Source organism: Bos indicus, chromosome 26 (assembly GCF_029378745.1).
Source record: "Bos indicus isolate NIAB-ARS_2022 breed Sahiwal x Tharparkar chromosome 26, NIAB-ARS_B.indTharparkar_mat_pri_1.0, whole genome shotgun sequence".
NCBI lineage: Eukaryota > Metazoa > Chordata > Mammalia > Artiodactyla > Bovidae > Bos > Bos indicus.
Window position 1 is genome coordinate 33407531 of NC_091785.1, and position 19860 is coordinate 33427390.

Genomic DNA, 19860 nt, shown 5'->3' on the forward strand with positions numbered 1-19860 from the left:
ATAATTGGCTTACAACATTTCAGGTACACAGCAAAGTGATTCAGTTATACATACACACATATATTATCTTTCATATTATTTTCCATTATAAGTTATTATAAGATATTAACTAGAGTTCCCTGTGCTATACACTAAATCTTCATTGCTTATTGTGTATCTATTTTTTAAAATTAGAAATCTAGCATTCTATTTATACTAAGTCAAACAAATGAAATCACATTTCATAATTTTTTTAGCTAAACAAAAATTCACAAGTTTTCTAAAATATATATATTATACATATTATTTTTGTATATATGTGTATACAAAGGCTTTTCTACTATGTTTGATAAAGACTTAAGAAAGAACATCAAAGAAAAAAAAAGAGAGGGAGAAATTGGAGAACATAAACTAAGTGAAATGGGAGCACTGAATATAAAATAGAAAAAGTGAAACAAACTAGATAAAAGTAAAAGATCATTATATAGTCCAATTGTTTCTAAACATGGCTGCTCATTAGAAACATACCTGGAGCTTTAGAGAAAAAAAGCAATACCTGGTCATCTGTATTTTTTAAAAAAGTCCAAGATAATTCTGATATGTATCTGGATTTTAAAAAGTGAGTACATGTTTTTCTATTGATGATATAGAATTCAATTATTTTCTGTTGATCAATCATGATACAATGGTATTAAGTAATAGTTACATAATCACAGTAGTAAGAGATGTTTATCAGTTTTCACAATCAACAGCCAGACAAAATACAAAAGATGCTTACAATTGCAAGCCACAGTGGAAACATGATTAACCTAACTATATAAAATAACTATGTACAGTCTGAGGGGTTAAGTAGAGTGATGTGGTAAGTGGAAGTGCATACATGCACATATTTTCATCTGCCCACCCTATGCCTTTTGGTTGGTGCCTTTAATCCATTTACATTTAAGGTAATTATCGATATGTATGATCCTATGACCATTTTCTTAATTGTTTTGGGAGAAAATGGATTTAAAAAAAAATTAAAAGTAATGAGGACAACTGACCTTGAGCCTTCCTCTCTCCCTGAACCCAATCTTGTCCTTAAAACTGACCTCTTGGAGTCAAAGAGGAAGTGTTGCTGTGTACACATTCCTTGTTAACTACATCTTTTATTTATTTATTTTTAATTGAAATTTTAAGCATTTATTTTCTAGGCTTCATCAGAATATCCTGGGTCAAAACGTGATGTCAGATGTCTATGTTCTCCCGCAGACTACCTAGTTTTCTTAGTGCGGCTATTCCCACAGGGTCACTGGCCCACCTGGCTCTGTGAGGGGTAAACCAAGGGCAGTCAGCCTTGGACCAGTTTCATCCTGAGGAGAAGGAGGCAGCATCATTGGCCACCGAGTTGGGAGAGGCTGAGTTGGGGTACGGGAGTGTCCAGGATCGGAGGCATTGACATCACCTGGCACCCTTTCCGGCTTCCTTCCCAGCTCTGGTTTTAATTAGCTGCTTCCGGATTTAAGCTCCCAAATGTTCTGCCTCCATCCCGTCTAATCCTGCAGGCTGATGGGCCCTTATTTATGCGCATCAATACTGTTTACAAACATGAAAGCCGCCCAGCAGTGTTTGAACTTTAGGCATTGCCATTGGTTATCAATAAGGAAAGGCAACCCTGCAGGGGGTGCGTCGATATCACCAGGTCAATACTGCACGTGCAGGCGAGATCCAGGCCTTGCTGCACTGTCTGGGGGAGGAGGCTTGGGATGGCAGAGGCTCTTCCGGCTTTGCTTTCTTAGTATGACTGTCTCCTTTCCCTGTCTGAGTCACCCGGTGATCTCCTATGGGGCAGATCTGTTTACCTAAGAAGCTTCCTGTTGCAGCAGAGAGAAGAAGGCTAGCATTTTGGAGGAATATTCTTTTCCCAGTGGACACATTGGCCCACTATTGTCTTGGGGTACTGGGACCAGGGGTCAGTTTTCTGGCAGACTCTCCCACAGTTAAAAGCCATATGAGTGGGGACGAATCAGAAGCTCTCTTGACCTCACTTTTTAAATCTAGAAAATATTAGTCTCAAAAGTCAAATGTGATAACCTGCACAGAAGTGTTTTTGTAAGCTGAGATGGGTCAAATGTCTTACAGCCTGGTTTACAGAGGTGGGTTCAAACTCCAGTGCTGCCACTTACTGGCTGGATGTCCCCCAGCAGTTTATAGAAACTCTCTAATCCTCAATTTACTCGTGATAAATGGGCTTAATAGTGATACTGACCTGGAAGGCTGTTTCAGGACTAAATGGGATTAAACATTAAAAAGTGTGTATAGTCTGGTACCTAGACCTAAGAAACACATAATACATATAAACTGTTGCTCCATTATGTTGGTTATTTTTACCAAATAATAATTATCAATTTAATTAATAATAATTATTATCATTATTACAATTTCCAGGTCTGCCACTTCTTAGCTGAGTGAGCTTATAACACTTACATTCCTTCTTGAGCCCCGGTTTTCTCAGTTATTAAATCTGAATTACAAAACTATTCTCTTTTAATATTTAAGATTCTCTGAAAATATTCTGTGACCCTTAGACCAGCATATTTTAGGTGCTCAGTGCAGATTAGTTCTCCTTCCTGACGTTTATTTCCCCTTTCCTTCTGTGGAGAGATATAACCCTCATTTCTTTTTGCATCGTCCTTTGCAAATCTGGAAGAGGCAACCTTGGCTGTTTAATTTCAAAGCAATCACCCAAGTTGAGAAAGGCAACTCTGCAGGAGCTGGCATCAGGATGTGAGAATGTGGTTGATATCTCTTAGGTCGTGCCTCTGGTGAGCAGTGTCCTCGAGCCCCTGTGGGTTTTTTGTTTTATTGGCACCTAAATATCTCATCGATAAACAACAAGGACTTACTGTATAGCATAAGGAACTAGATTCAATACCTTGTAATAACCTACAATGGAAAATAAACTGAAAAAGAATGTATATACATATATATGCGTTACTGAATCACTTTGCTATATACCTGAAACATTATAAATCAACTGTACTTCAATCTTAAAAATTAATTTTTTTGCATTGTTGTTAGTCATGCCTGACTCTTTATGACCCCATGGACTGTAGCACATCAGGCTTTCCTGTCCTTCACCATCTCCCAGAGCTTGCTCAGACTCATGTCCACTGAGTCGATGATGCCATCGAATCCTCTTGTCCTCTGTCATCCCCTTCTCCTGCCTTCTATCTTTCCCAGCATCAGGGTCTTTTCTAATGAGTCAGCTCTTCATATCATGTGGCCAAAGTATTGGAGTTTCAGCTTCAGCATCAGTCCTTCCAATGAATAGTCAGGGTTGATTTCCTTTGGGATTGACTGGTTTGATCTCTTTGTAGTCTAAGGGACTCAAGAGTCTTCCCCAGCACTACAATTTGAAAGCATCCATTCTGTGGCACTCAGCCTTCTTTCTGGCCCAAATCTCACATCCATACATGACTATTGGAAAAACCATAGCTTTGACTACACACCTTTGTTAGCAGAGTAACGTCTCTGCTTTTTAATATGCTGTCTAGGTTTGTCATAAATTTTCTTCCAAGGAGCAAGCGTCTTTTAATTTATTTAAAATAAGTAAATAAAATATTTTTTGAAACTTCAAGTATCAAAATAAAGGGAAAAAAATCTCCTCCTCTCTCTGTCACTACACACACACACACACACACACACACACACCCCTGTATATATATATATATATATATATATATATATATATATATATGTTACGTGTCTGACTCTTTGGGATCCCATGGACTATACAGTCTATGGAATTCTCCAGGCCAGAATACTGAAGTGGGTAGCCTTTCCCTTCTCCAGGGGATCTTCCTAACCCAGGGATCGAACCCAGGTCTCCCAAATTGCAGGCAGATTCTTTACCAGCTGAGTCAGAAGGGAAGCTCAAGAATAATGGGGTGGGTAGCCTATCCCTTTTCCAGCGGATCTTCCTGACCCAGGAATTGAACCGGGATCTCCTGCATTGTAGGCAGATTCTTTACCAACTGAGCTATCAGGGAAGCCAATATATTATGGAACATATATATTAATATACACATTATAGAGCATGTATATATATGCATATATATATTTGTATGTATGTTCCATAATGTAACCTGTGGGGAGCAGCTTGGTTAACTCCCGACTTCCTTTCTAACAAGTTCCCACATGGGACTTCAACTTTCAAGGGCACGAGTTCTACAGCCTCAGTCCTGTGCGATGAGCAATGCTGTGTTTCTGTGACCTCTGCCATCAGCACCCGGCCAAGCCACATGTACACACTTAACATATGCTGATGCACTGAGCAGCCCCAGGTTTTTACTGAGTTTGTTAACTTGCTGGCTGGTTTGGCATCATGACCTCCCCCAACCACAGTGATTCTCCTAAACAAACAATTAAAATTCTCCCTTCTAGGGGGTGACCGACTCATCCTGGTTTGCCTGGGCTGTTCCTCCTCTGAGTCCTGAAAGGCCCATGTCCCAGAACCTCCTTTGTCCTGGGCACTCCTCGGCCACATTTAATCACCCTATGTTTTAGGGTAGTCAAATGATCTTCCCTTTCATCTGATGATAAGACAGAAGAAGAAAGTGAAGTGGAAGTGTTAGATGCTCAGTCATGTCTGATTCTTTGCGATCCTCTGGACTGTAGCCCACCAGGCTCCTCGGTCCATGGAATTCTCCAGGCAAGAATTCTGGAATGGGTAAGCCATGCCCTTCTCCAGGGGATCGTCCCAAGCCAGGGATAGAACCTGGACCTCCTGCATTGCAGGCATATTCTTTACCATCCAAGCCATGTGAGAAGCTTGTGGTAAGCAAAGCAAATGAAGTAAAAGACACTGATGGTAAGTTCCTGGTGTTGCCATGTTTATGCGGATGTTAGGCTTTGAAAGGATAGAGTGAGAGAGGAAACCAAGTGTGGTTGCTGGTGTTTCCTGGGTGTGCAGTGCTCACAGCTCTCACCCCTTCTCTCCTTTACTCCCCCCAGCAGCCCTAGGAGACGGGCACTCTTATTATTTGCATTTCAGAGTTGAAAACATGCATCTCAAAGATGAAGCGGCTAGTCTAAGGTCGCCCAAGTAGCAAGTATCAAAGTCAGGATGTGGAATTTGATCATCCCTTTCAGCTGATGAAAGTCCTGCACGGTCCTGACCAGGGTGCTCCATGGTCAACTAATCTCCTGTCCTCCCAGCAAAATCAAGCTCACCAAAGGTCCCCATAGATTTTTACCATGATTTTCTGAAAACCCTTCAGAGATGCTTTGCTCAGGATGAACCCAGAGAGTCAATGCTGTTGTAATGCTGGCACATACACACACACACACACACATACACGCACGCGCGCGCGCGCACGCACATACACGCACACATGCACACACAAGCTCTTGCTAGTAAAAATGCAGAAACTCATGTGTAAAACATGCAGCTTTTTTTTCAAATGTTGAACTTTTCTTGCACACGTCTCAGTGATTGTCCACCTGAAGTGGGTGAGGCAGTTTACAATCCCATGACCTTAGAAGATCGGAGAGGAGTTTAAAAAGGTGCTGGGGCTTTGGAAGGAGAGCCTTGCAGAAGGCAGAGGTTCTGTGCTGGGTGTGGCTCCTCCCTCTCAAGTCTTCAGGGAAGCTAGAGCCTTTCTGATCCGAGGACTTGGGAACATCAAGGGGTCAAAAACTGGCTTGGAGCCATCCTGAGCCATCACCCCCTGGGAGCAGATGCACAGGGCAAAGGCTGGGAACTAGAAGAAACTGGGAGGAGTGCTCTGAACTTAGAGTCAGACATGACTGAGGTACTGAACACACACACACACTCTGGACTTGCGGCTGAGCCTGGAGGGCAGACTGTGGAATGGGGCAAGTGTTAAGGAGCTTCCCTGGTGGCTCAGACAGTGAAGAATCTGTTGCAACATAGGAGACCCAGGTTCAGTCCCTGGGTCAGGAAGATCCCCTAGGGAAGGGAATGACTACCCACTCCAGTATTCCTGCCTGGAGAATTCTATGAACAGAGGAGCCTGGAAACTGGCTTGGTGCCATCCTGAGGGATCACCCCCAGGAGCAGATGCACAGGATATAACAGGGCGAAGGCTGGGAACTGGAAGAAACTGGGAGGAGTGCTCTGGACTTGGCAGCTGAAATTGGAGGGCAGATTGTAGGATGGGGAATGTGAGTCAAATGCACCTGAATCTGCCAGGGAAGATGCTCCAAGCAGTGTCTGGGTCAAACACATTCTTCAAGTCCTCAAGCTCCTGGCCACATGCTTTCCCAGGCTCTGCCAATCCAAGAATGAGGCTGAGAGTGCAGTCCTGGGCAGCTTCTCCCCATCCAGATATCTTTGCCAGAACCTCAGGGGCTGGAAGACTCTTATTCTGCCACAAAGGTTCTTTGAGTTCCTCCCCTTTCCCACCCCAGCTCAGTGTGCCTTCAGCCCTGTTTCTCCTCCTCCCCCCCACCAGCCAAAGGATGCTGGACTAGCTTATCAGATATTTGGGGTCTGCCAGCTCCCAGGAGTAGTGTGAACTGGAGTCAGGAAGCCGGAACTTTCAACTTCCTTTAATGTTCTCCCCTAATTGGATGCAAAAAAACAAAGACAATGCCAGGAATTTGTGGGCGAGAGTAGAGAGCTACTTCTCTCGCCTTCAGCGCTAAATTTCTCAGGTCCTCCATGAGTTACAAGGCACTTTATTTACCTTTAAAGATATTCCTCAACGGGACAGGATAGATTGCTCTGCATCTGGAGCCTGTTCTAGAAAATTCTGGGAAAGTTTTCTTAAACATCGACAAGTCTGCTGGGTCTGGTAGACCCTTGCAGTCTCTTTCCCCAAACAGGAGACAACATGTCCCTTCTGCAGACACCATCTTCACAAGGTAATGCGTTAGGCTAGAAATCTGGACTCTTTCTCCCCTTTGCCTGTCTTTTTTTTTTTTTTTTCTTGCTAATTGGCAGAAAATTAATGAACAAAATACTGATTGAGCAGATGCTCCTCATGGAAAGAGGCAGAATTGGAGTTTTCCTTGCTCTCTTTTAAAATTGTTTTGAGCACATCAAGAAAGTAGTAACATGTGGCAGGTCAAAAATTAAGGGAAGGTAACAGTACAGATTGTAAAGAATACAAAGGAATCGTGTGTGTGTGTGTGTGTGTGTGTGTGTGTGTGTTTTCTCTTTTGTTTTAACTTCCTTGCATCTTTTTTTTCTTAAGTTCATATTCGGCTGTAGCTCATAATTAGCAGCTAGGCCTCTGGGACCTAATTAACCAATTCAATTAACAAAAAAAGCACACAAGTCACCCTGACATTTGTCAGCCATTAGGAGGGATGTCAGACTGACAGTTTCAGCTGAAACATTAATGGTGATTAGCTCATTTGCGACTCATTTTACTCCACTCTTTTCCTAGAGAAGTTGCCTCTAAACTACACTGCCCAGAGCAGTAGGCCAGTGGCTTGACCTTCAAAGGTCACCAGAAGGCTCCCTCTTAGCTCTCCCTCTGAGTCAAGGGGCCCCATCCCAATCCGACTAAGGCATGTCTATACTGCCCCCAACTTTTTGTTAAGTCTCTTTGGATGAGCCCAGTATTCTTGGCTCTTTGTTCAGGCGGTGAGAATTCAGCAAAGGCTTCTTTATTAGGGATGAAGCTTTTAAAATCTTATTGCCATTATTATTGGGGACCTACTGGTTCCCATGTTTACTTCCTGTGCTCAGCAGGGTGGCCATGGCAGTTTTTTCATTTAGAAACTGCCTTTTTTCTTGGAGTTGATTAACTCCACTATCTTATGTGATGCAAACAGGTATTTTTATACAGTACCATGACTATCTCTGCTTCTGATCTCCCTTAATTTAGCTCCATTTTCCCAGAAGCCTTGATTTAATAGTAAGCAAGGAAGCTTATGGGGCTCCCTGGTGGTTCAGCCATAAAGAATCTGCCTGCAATGCAGGAGCCTCAGGAGATGTGGGTTTGATCCCTGGGTAGGGAAGATCCCCTGGAGGAGGGCACGGCAACCCACTCTGGTATTCTTGCCTGGAGAATTCCACGGACGGAGGAGCCTGGTGGGCTACAGTCCACATTGCCGCAAAGAGTCAGACACGACTGAAGCAACTTAGCACTCAGCACGCAAGGAAACTTATGTAAATACGAAGCTCGAGTACATGGATGGCAGATACAGCAAACGGTGGTGAGGTCATGATAAAACAGAGACTGGGTGGCTTGTCTGCCAGTGTATTTCTCCTTCCTTTAGTCAGTCTCCTAGAAAGTTTCCAAGGGTTTGTTTTGCCTGCCTAGCGATTGTTCTCAGCTGCATGAAAGAGAAATTTCAAGAAACGGGACTTAAGTGAACAAGGATTTATTGTTCTCACTGGACCAGAAGTCCTGAGCGAGACCCAATACAGCTGCTTCAGCGCCTCCTCAATCCTTCTCTTCACCTCTATTCTTCCGTGTCATTCCCAACTTGTCCTCATGTTTACAAGAAGGCTCCCACACTTCCAGCCATTGTGACTGCTTTCCAGAAAAGAAGGAAAGGATAGGGAAAAAGGGAAAAACTTTGTGAAGTCTGTCTGTCTTTTAATCAAGAAAAAAAAATAGCTTTCCAGGAAGCCCCATCCAACGGACGTCCACTTTTGATTGACCAGAACAGTGTAAATTGGCCACTCCAACCTCAAGGGACAGTGAGAAATTGAGATTTTCTCAGTTGAATACTGCTGCTCCAAAGAAACTTGAGATTCTGTTTGTAAGGAAGAAAGGGAGGATAGATATAGAGAAACTAGCAATATTTGTCTCACCCATTTATTGAATGCCCACCGAAGTTAAGTGAAAGTCACTGAATCATGTCCAACTCTTTGACTCCTGGACTGTAGCCCACCAGGCTCCTCTGTCCATGGAATTCTCCAATCAAGAATACTGGAGTGTGTAGCCTTTTACTTCCCTAGGGGATCGTCCCAATCCAGGGATTGAACCTAGGTCTCCTGCAGTGCAGGCAGATTCTCTACCATCTGAGCCACCAGGCAAGCCCAAATGCCCACTAGGGGAATGTGCTTTTTTTTTATGGGAGCCCTGCAGGAAGGTGATGATATATCCCTGTTTGACAGAGGAGACAGAGGATGCTCAGAGAGGTTAAGCAGTTTGCCTAAGTTCACACAGCTGGTAAACAATAGAGCAATGACTGAGATTCAGATGTGCTGGATCCAAAGTCTGTGAGGGTTTTTCTTTTTCCCACCAGCACCACCATGCAGTAGCCATGAGCCAAAGATTCAGTCTGCAGCCGCATAGCAGGAATCCCTAGTGATTCAGATTTTGCCCAAATTGAAAAATTGGGTCTGGGAAACTCAGAGGATGTTCTTGCCCTTCCAGCCTGCCTCTGTTGTTTGCCTGGTTCCAAGTCACATGCTAATAACCACACATATGGGTTTCATTTCTCCCGGAGCTTGCCCAAGTAAGCCCCCAAAGCCACCTTGCTTTTCACCCTCTGCCCTTTCCTGCCAGCCCCGCTAACCCTGGCTCACACACAAAGTTGACACATTCAAACTGGAGATATCCTAGGCTGTGCAATTAAGCTGGAGGTAAAAACAGACCTTATTTCACAAGGGGACTCCCTACCATTTTGCAATGAGACTTCGTTAATTGCAGGCCCCTATTGATTCATTACCATGGAGCAGCCTGGACTGCTCAAAGGTAGCATAACCTTTCTCAGCCGGGGGAGCTGGACATTCTTTGCGGGTAATCTACAGGGCCAACAACAAATATCTGGAATCGGGACTATTCAGGCATGAACAATATAGCAGCTCCTCATTGTCACGTCCATTGTTCCCACACAAAGAGCAGCGGGCAGGTTCAATCTATTTTAGCTGAGGAGGCTACATAGAAATCCTTGCTACCGAGCATTTGATACTGATCACAGTCACATCAGGGAACAGCAGCTGAAAGGAGAAAGTCATTTTTATTGCTGAACTTGGGAGGTGACAATCTCTCCTCTGCTCTGGCTCCCCAGGACTGAGGCCTCTGAGTGGGAGTGAGGATTTTGTTTTGTTTTGTTTTGTTTTTAAGCCACTCAATGAGAGTGACTTTCTAAAGGAGGGGCGATGCTACCAATAGGAAAAAAAAAAAAAGTCTTACACCATGTCGTATTCAGGCAACAGATGTGAACTCTGGATTCATTCAACATTTAAAAACCTGTTCCCCAGGGAATCAAGTCTGTGGGCGTGAATTATAACCAAGGGTGCAGCAACTCAAAAGTTGGTGGGGCTTAAATGGAACAGCAGGTCGAGTGTAGGAAAACAGGGGCTTGATTCCATCCTGGATTTGCCTCTCTCTGGCCAAGCAGTAGAAATGCCACTAGCCTGGTTCACCCTCCTTCTGCAAGGGTAAGCCCACTGGTGATCCTTTTGAGATTTCTATAATGTCCAACCTGTGAGGGCTGTGTGGCAATGGAGAAGAGGTTCAGCTGGATTAGATTCAGTGGGGATCGAAGACATTAATGAGCCCCATCCTCGTATTACAGCAGCAGAGGTAGGACCAGGGAGGGGTGTGGCTTGCCCCGCTGGCCAGTGCTGGGATTAGAAACCAGCCCACTGCAGTTTTCTGAGTAAGAAACACAGTGCTGTATTGAGTCAGGGGCCTCAAGCAATCAGAATGGATGCCAGCCATAAAAAAGCACTCAGGCCCAACCAGTGCATCTTAGAGTCCCCCGTCAGGACTGCTCAAGACCTCGGGAACCCATCATGGCACACCCAGGATGGAGCCTGCAAAGGGACCTCTGGCTGTAAAGCAGAGAGGTGGGAGCACCTGTCAGTTACCCGTTTACCAGCTGGTGCAGCTGGAAACAGATGTGGGGAGAGTAGGTGATACCATTGGTTGCTTGGAATTGTTTATTCCACAAATATTTAGAACGATGTGTGAAAATAAGCGAAGACTAATCAAATGAGAAAAACAAAGACTATTCAGAGCTTGCTATAGAGAGGGTGTCGGCCACCATCACTTGTGTTTTGACAGAGGCTCCAAAGCTGGCAGAGGGTTGGATGAGCTTTAAAATGGGAAAATAAGGAAGCTTCACATGTGCCCTGGTTGGAGGCTGTTAGCCTGGGGGTGCTGAAGGCAGATAAATAGAAGGCGGGGCATCCTATCCTATGTGATGAGTGAAGCATGCATATTTGGCTTTCTCTGGTTGGTCCTGAGTTGGAAACAGAGTCAAAAATGAGGGAAGCCATCAGTTACTAATCAAATCCTGATTATCTAAGGCAGACTGTCACAGAAGTTATTGTTTAGCTTCCAGGATTATCACTGGAGATAGCAATCTGGCTTCCCGCAAGTCTGATTCATTGCAGGCTGGCTTCCTGGGCTGTTTGTCCTAGACGAACGGGTGCTGCAGATTGTGGGTCAAAGCTCCATTTTCATGTCTGGTCTGGCTGTTGTCTGTCTGTATGTTCAGTCTCCCAGAAGTATAACGCCCTACCTTGGGGACAGACTTCCTAAACTCTCAGGTTGCCTCTGGCTTGGCTCAATCCTCTCTCCCCCACTTTTCTTTTTCCTTGGGAAAATAAAAGTCACTACCAATTCACTTTGGTGTGCCTTCTTTCCAACTGCAAAACACTCCTCATGGATTTCAGTTTGAGTGCCTCTGAAATTTCAAGTTGGAACTGGCTGCTTCCTGTAAGGAATGCCAAGTTGACTCCTCAGCCATCTTACATGACAAGATAACTCTGGGAGTCTCACATTGCCTCCTTCTCCCCACCCCCCACCCCCCTGCTTCCCACCCCATCAAGCAGAATCACAGTCAAGTTCAAGGAATATGGTATTTTGTTTTCCACTTTGTGCTTCCCTTCTTACGGTCTTGGATCTAATGCTATGTGCTAATATTGCCCACTATGTGGTAATGCATGTATATGTGTGTAGTTTTAAAAAATCATTGTGAATTCATGTAACATATATTAACTTGTATGAAATGTACCCTGTGGACTCTAAGAGTAAGAACACACAATGTGCGATTTAAAAAAGGGCACCAGAGAAGGGTATGGAGAAAAGGAAACCCTCCTACACTGTTGATAGGAATGTAAAGTGGTACAGCCATTGTGGAGAACAGTATGGAGGTTCCTTTAAAAATTAGAAATAGACTTACCATGTGATCCAGAAAGCCCACTCCTGGAAACGTATCTGGAGAAAACTCTAATTCAGAAAGACACGTGCACCCCAATGTTTATGGCAGCACTATTTGCAATAGCCAAGGCATGGAAGCAACCTAAATGATGGCCATTGACAGATGAGTGGATAAAGAAGATGTGGTATACATAAATACATATATGTATATATATATACACATGGAGTATTAACGAGCCATAAAAAAGAATGAATAATGCAATTTGCAACAACATGGATGGATCTAGAGATTATCATACTAAATGAAGTCAGATAGGGAAAGACAAATATCTTATAGTATGACGTCTATGTGGAAGTAAAAAAAATGATACAGATGAACTTATTTACAAAACAGATTCACAGACTTTAAAAACAAACTTATGGTTACCAAAGGGGAAAGGTGGGAGGGGAGGGATAAATTAGGATTTTAGGATTAACACACACTTTTATATATAAAATAGATAAATAACTAGGTCCTACTGGGAACTATATTCAATATCTTGTAATAACCTATAATGCAAAAGAATCTGAAAAATAATATATATATGTATACATAACTGAATCACTTTGGTGCACACCAAAAACTAACACAGCATTGTAAATCAACTAGCCTTCAATAAAAAATTAATTTATTTAAAAAAGTACACCAGACACTTATACAAGAGCAAAAATAGCAATGTCCTTAGAAGATGATATAAAAGTTGGTAGAGGTTGTTTAGTTTGAGACAGCAGATTTTTAAAATAAACTTTTTATTTTAATATAATTGTAGACCTACATGCAGTTGTAAAAAAAATATTAATATAGAGAAATTTCATGTATTCTTTACCTGGTTTCCTCCCATGGTAACATCTTGTAAAATTATAGTACAAAGTCACATCTAAGATATTGAGATGGATGTATTTAGAGATCTTATTCAAATTTCTCCAGTTTCACTTATGCTCTAGTATGTGTGTATATTTAGTTCCATACATTTAAAAATTTTTTTTCATTTAGTAAAATACACATCATATAAAATTTACCAACTTAACAATTTTTAAGTGCACTGCTGCTGCTGCTGCTGCTGCTAAGTCACTTCAGTCGTGTCCGACTCTGTGCGACCCCATGGACTGCAGTGCAGCAGGCTCCTCCATCCATGGGATTTTTCACTCCTACTGGAGTGGGGTGCCATTGCCTTCTCCGTTTTAAGTGCACATCTCAGTGTAAAACGTGTTGATGTTGTCATGCAATCCATCTCCAGAACTCTTCATCCTGCAAAACGGAAACTCTGCACAAGGTTCTATTCAATTTCATCACATGTGTGTTTCCATAACCACAACCACAGTCAAGATACAGAACATTTCTACCGCCCCAAGGATCTCTCTTTTGCCCTTTTATAACCACATCCATTCACCTCCCTCTTGCCCTCTACCCCTCATGCAAATCTCTAGCAACCACTAATGTATTCTCTACTTCTATAATTTTGTCGTTTCAAAAACTTTATATAAATGGAACCATGTAGTATATGACCTTTGGGGATTGACTTTCTTAACTCCACATAATTCCCTGGAGATTCAATCCAAGCTGTTGTGTTTATTAATAGTCCCTTTTTCTTGCTGAGTAGTACTCCATGGTATGAATGTACCACAATTTAAACAAACTGTTCACTCATTCAAAGGCATCTGGTCTGTTTCCAGGTTTGGGGTTTAATAAATAAGCCCCTTTCACATGGAGGTTTTTTTGTGAATGTAGGTTTTCATTTTTTCTGGGACAAATGCCCAAGAGTACAACTGCTGGGTCATGTGGTGATTGCATGAATAGTTGTATAAAAAACTTTCAACTATTTCCCAAAGTGGAGGTACCCTTTTATATTCCAGCAATGGATATATATTATATATATATCCATATATATATATATAATATATCCAGCAATGGATAAATGATCCAGTTTCTCTACATCCTCTCCAGCTTTTGATGTTGTCATTTTTTAAATTTTAGCCATTCTGGTAGGTCTATAGTGATGTCTCATTGTAGTTTTAATTTGCATTTCCCTAATGGAAAATATTAAATATTTTCTTCATGTGTTTTTATTTGCCATCTGGATAACCTCTTTGGTGAAATGTCTGTTCATCTTTTTTGCCCATTTTATAATTGGATTATGTAGTTTTTTGCAGTTGTGATTTGAGATTTTTTAAAATATATTCTAGAAAATAGTCTTTTGTCAGATAAGGCTTTAAGCTTGCTCATATCCTCCATTTTTATCAGATTGACACAATAATAAATGTTCTTTGAATGTACAAATTAACTTGTCTGTTCAAAGTTGTAGAATCAGTTACTTCCGGGATAGTTTTCCTTAACTATGTTTCCAGAAATGACAGATGGCAATAAGTATTTGAGACAAACAGGATCCTGTGATCAAATGTGGTTTGATCCTGAAGATCCTCAGTGCATGTTAGCACTCTGAGCAAAGCAGAGTCAAGGCTCTGAGAAGGTCTGCAAAAGAATAAAAAGCCCACTTCACTTCTGCTAACTCAGTACTTTCCATACATTTCTGACCATGAGATCCTTTATTTCATGGAGCCAAATATTCAGCATCTCACTGAGCCAGTGTTCCTCGGAGGAGGGTTCAGGAATTTGGCCAAGAGCTTGAATCAGTGCAGCAAAGAATGGTAGAAGATTCTGGATGAACAAGGAGACAGAGATGGGAAATCACGGGGCACGTGGCAGCGAGGGCTACAGGCACTTTGGCGTTGCCAGAGTGTGAAGTACAAAGTGGAGAGAGAAGAGTGAAGAAGCATCAGTGCAAGGAAGGACCAGTCCTGGAGCCTTGTCTGCCAGGCTGGGGAGCTTGCATTTAACTGAGTGGATGCACAGGAGCTCTGACTCTCGGAACAGTAGGGTGATGTGGTCAGATTTGAGGCCTAGGCGGATTGTGCTGGTGGTAGGGTTGGAAGGGGACAAACAAGATGAGCCTTTAGGAGTCTGCCTTGGTGTTGCCGTAAGAGAGATGTCTCGTGAACAGTGTCTGATGAACAAGTGTGCATCAGAGTAGATAAACTGCCATCCAGTACATCCCAGCCACAACCAAAGCCTTGAGAAAATACTACCAAATTGGTCTGAAAACCTTCTCAGCACAGAGCTTGGTGGCATCAAGAGCAAGAGAGACCCACTGAGAAGCAGCAGCAGGGCAAATGGTGTCATGAAGCAGGTGGATGAGACAGAGCAGCTAGGGTGGTCTCATTTCTCTTTGCTTCTCACTACTTTGCAGTTTCTTTTTTTCTTTTTTTCCCTCTTTTTGGCTGTTCCACGTGGTTTGTGGGGCCTTAGTTCCCCAACCAGGTATTGAACACATATCCCCTACAATGGAAGCACAGAGTCTCAACCACTGGACTGCCAAGTAAGTTCCTACTCTGCAGTTTCTGACACAAACTGGGGGCTCAGTAAATGTTCTTTGACTGAGTAAACAAGTTGACTTGTTTATTCAAGGTTGTTTACCACCTTCAACAAGTTTACCAGCTGTTCATAGAGACTCTCACAGCAAGAACGGCTAAAATGAGATGCCCTTGGTTCTTCAGGTAACAAAAGTTCCATTAAGTCCCAGGCTCAGATGATCACTTCATTTGTTAAACACTGAGAGTGAGTTAGGGGGCCTGGGACTTTGGGGAGGTGTTGTTAGGAGCAGAGTAGAAGTTCCAAGTTGGACCCTATGCTCTCCACCCCTCCCACCCAAAAAGCCTGTGTTGTCCCAAAGCATTTGTCCTGAATGATCAATCCTGAGTGTATTTCAGGGGAAATTTAATCCATATGGTTTTGATTCATTTACACTTAACTCATCAAGAACACTCTTTTTCCCCCCTGAAAGAGTTTGTTGCCATTTGGGAAGCATTTTCAGATGTGATAAAAAGCCTTTAAAACAATTCCAGTGAAAAGGTTAGGAGTTGATCATGAGTCTGATACGTGAGGAGGCTGAGGGCCTAGTCTGGGCTTTCTTCACTCTAGTGCAGAGAAGGACTATGTTGGTCACATTTTTTTCCTTGATCTTGGAAACACAGTAGATTAGAAAAAGGTGGAAAGCTTGGGAGAGAAGACCCAAGCTGGAAGCAGTGTAGAGCATGGAGACGAAGTCCTGAACCCCAGCCTTTAGACTGACCCACAGGAGATGGGCTCTTCTAATCTAGCCATCTCTCCATATCTAGTTCTTTTAGCCTCACTCACCTTGACTGTGACAAATGGCTCCAAACCCTGGACCAGTAGATGGTTGCTGTGGACAAGCTTTTGGAGGGCGATAATTCTGATCCTCCCATCTACAGATGAGAAGCCAAAGACCAGAGAAGCAAGTGTTATGTGTTGATAAGGTCATGTGTTATGGTTTGCAACAGAGTAGAGTCTAAAACTGGGTATCCTAAATCCTACTCTGCATTTTCTCTTCATTACTGCAGACATGACCCTGCCCTAAAATGTAACCAGCTGCTTAACACTCTCCTCTCTCTGTGTTCTCCTTAACATCTGTTGAGATTTACTACGGATCCGCTCACTTGAAAAGCACTTTGTGTACCACGTTAGGAAATGCGACCTTGGGCAAGTGACTCAACCTCTCTTAGCTCAAGAGTTCATAAACATGGTGGTCAAGGGTGGAAGCCCTGAGCTCTTTTGCCCAGGTCCAAACCCCAGCTCTGCCACTTACTAGTTGGCTGATCTTGAGCTAGTTATTGACCTTGAACAATTTCTGCCCCTGAGTTCCTCTCTCACAGAACTGCTGTAAGGATGGATATTCTTACTATTTCAGATAGTCCTCCATGATGATCCAGTGATGTAGCTACTCTCATTAACACCACATTGCAGGTGAGGGGAGTGAGGCTTATGACAGTTATGACAGTCGCCCAAGATAATTGGCAGAGCTAGAATTCAAACTCAGACCTTTCTGCCTCCAGAGAAGCAGGGATTTATTAGATAATGTTGTAGCGTGTATTTGTTTATTTTGTTTGTTTTCTCTGTGACATAATGTAGGCATATCACATCTTTTACATCTTTAATATCACAAAACAATCACAATTGCTATTAAGTGTCAAACTCCAGTGAAATTTTCATTGTGTTCTCAGCATCCAACTCACTGGTATATTTTGGAAATGTTCCATCAGACAGGATGTTTCAGGTCTCAGAGACGATAACTCAACTCGAACTTGCAAAAGCTCCGAAAGAAGTGTATTAACTCGCTAACTGGAAAAGACCATCGCTGAATCCAGGCACTCAGAAGATGTCACAGGAATCTCAGTCTCATCTCTTCCCTCTGCTTTCCTGAAGGCTGGCTTCATCTCAGGTGGCAGTAACATAGCCACCAGCAGAACCAGGCTGATGGGCAATCAGCCTAACAACTCCTGAGAAAAAGAGTGTGCTGTCCCCAGATTCCAGCGAAACTGGAGGACTGACTCTCTTTTGGTCTGGCTGAAGACACACATCCATCTAGGGAACAATCACTTCTCCAGGGCATAAAGCATGGGGATTGGTCAGCTGTGGTCACGTGCACACCCCCCAGAAGTGGTGAAAGGAGTCAGTCCCATTCAAACCAGAAGACTGGACAGAGGGAAGGGGTGGCCCCCACAGGAAAACCCAGGATGTTATTCTGAGAAGAAGGGGAATGGATGCTGGGCCGGGATAAAGACCTGCTCTTCACTTTTGTTTTTTGTTGTTTGGCTGCTAAGCCGTGACTCTTTCGTGACCCCGTGGACTGGTAGCCTGCCAGGCTCCTCTGTCCATGGGATTTTCCAGGCAACAATACTGGAGTGGGTTGCCGTTTTCTTCTCCAGGAGAATTTCTGATCTAGGGATCGAAGCCGTCTCCTGTATTGGCAGGCGGATTCTTTACTGCTGAGCTACCAGGGAAGCCCCTATAGCTTGACAAAACGAGTGTTGAGAAATGAAAAAGCTGATGTGTGACAGCGTGTCCGTTGTGACACCTCATCGGACCCAGACCTTCGATCACCAAACATTCTGGTGGCAACACTTGAAATTTCCTGTGTCTGAGAAGCACTTTCATCATTATTCTGCCCGGATGTCCTGAAAACCAAGGTGGCAAGAAGAGTCAGCAGTAGCACCTGTGTGTGGGCTGAGCCGCCATCCGTCCTCTGGCCTGCGTTCACCGTCCCTGGTCCTGCGGGTTGCTCGATGTCACTGCCATCCCAGTTAGGTGGAGGGCAGTATTTAGAGACATTGCTGTTTCCCTTCTCCCATGGGAACCTAAAAAATAGCCTTTTCCTCGGGGGTCTGAACAGGGTTGACTCCACCCGGGGTTGTCTTGAGACCATGAGACCTTCTTCCTGGACGTCAGACGAGACACATACTGTCAGAACAGCTCTGTTCTCAGAACGACCCGTCCACAGATAGCAATCTGCCCACCTAAGGCTGCTCACCCAGGGGCATCTGCAGGTGGGCTGGAAGGAAGCTCATAGCATCACACAAGCTGGTGGAGTCACCATTTAATCATTTTCTAGCAGGCCGTGTTTGTCCACATGGGAGCCGATGGATGGCTCATTTGGACCGAATTGGCCCCTTGGCCCAATTCAACTAGCATTTAAGTGGCTCTTGTCAACAAGCTAAGTGGTGACTTTCTAGAGATTCCATTAAAGCTCTCAGACAGCCTTCAGGATCTGCAGTCAGGCTGACCCTGTGTGAGTCCAGCTCCAGTACATGCTTGAAATATGACTTTGGCCTCCATGTCCTAATCTATAAAATAGGGATGCTGAAATAGGTGTCTATCTTCTAGGGCTGCCTGAGCAGGACATGAGGTGACATATCATGGCCAGTAGCTGTCACTCTGGGTCACTCCACAAAGGGCGTGGTCTTTCCTCCTCCCACCTCAGCCAGTTTTGCCAATCTGACTGGCCAGCAGCTTGGACAGATCTTTCTCTGCTGCATACAGATGGGCACCAACCTGATCCTGAAAGCTGGGCATGGGCACACTGCCAGGCCATCAGCATCAGCTTTCTCAACAGCCCCTTCAGGTGGTGTGAAGAGGAGGCAGTTACCAGATGAAAAGGGGCCATTAATTAGCCAAACACACGCCTTAATGGGCACCCTGGGGCTATACATGTGACTCCGAAATGCAGATTTAAATCTTTACATGTAGCTTTGATATCATGCCTTCTACATCTAATAATAATAACAGGTACCAGGTACCAAGCTAAATACTTACCCTGTTTCCACACCTCATTTAATCCTCACAACAGTTGCATGATGATGTCAGCATTATTATTTCTTTTTACAGATGAGGAAACTGAAACTTGGAGAGGTTAAGTCAAAGATGCCACCATCTGCTGCGTGTGTGAAGAGTACGCATGAAAAGCACACCCTGCTGGTGAGGGCTGCACGGCAGAAGTAAGAGCCCTCATTTGGCATTTACCATGTGCCAGACAGTCACATGCATTAATTCTTTAATCCTCACCACCACCTCATGCAAAATCTCAGGAACTATACAGAGCCTTCCAGAGTCCCTGCCAGAATACTCTGCACTTTGCCTGCAGAGCAGCTTTTATAATTGTGATTAATTAACTCCCCCCAGACAGTAAAGAATCTGCCTGCAATGCAGGAGACCTGGGTTCAGTCCCTGGGTTGGGAAGATCCCCTGGAGGAGGGCATGGCAACCCACTCCAGTATTCTTGCCTGGAGAATCCCATATACAGAGTCCATGGGGTCATAAAGAGTTGGACATGACTGAATGACAAATACACACACACACACACACACACACACACAATCCTCGCCCTGCAACTAGATGCAAGTTCTATGG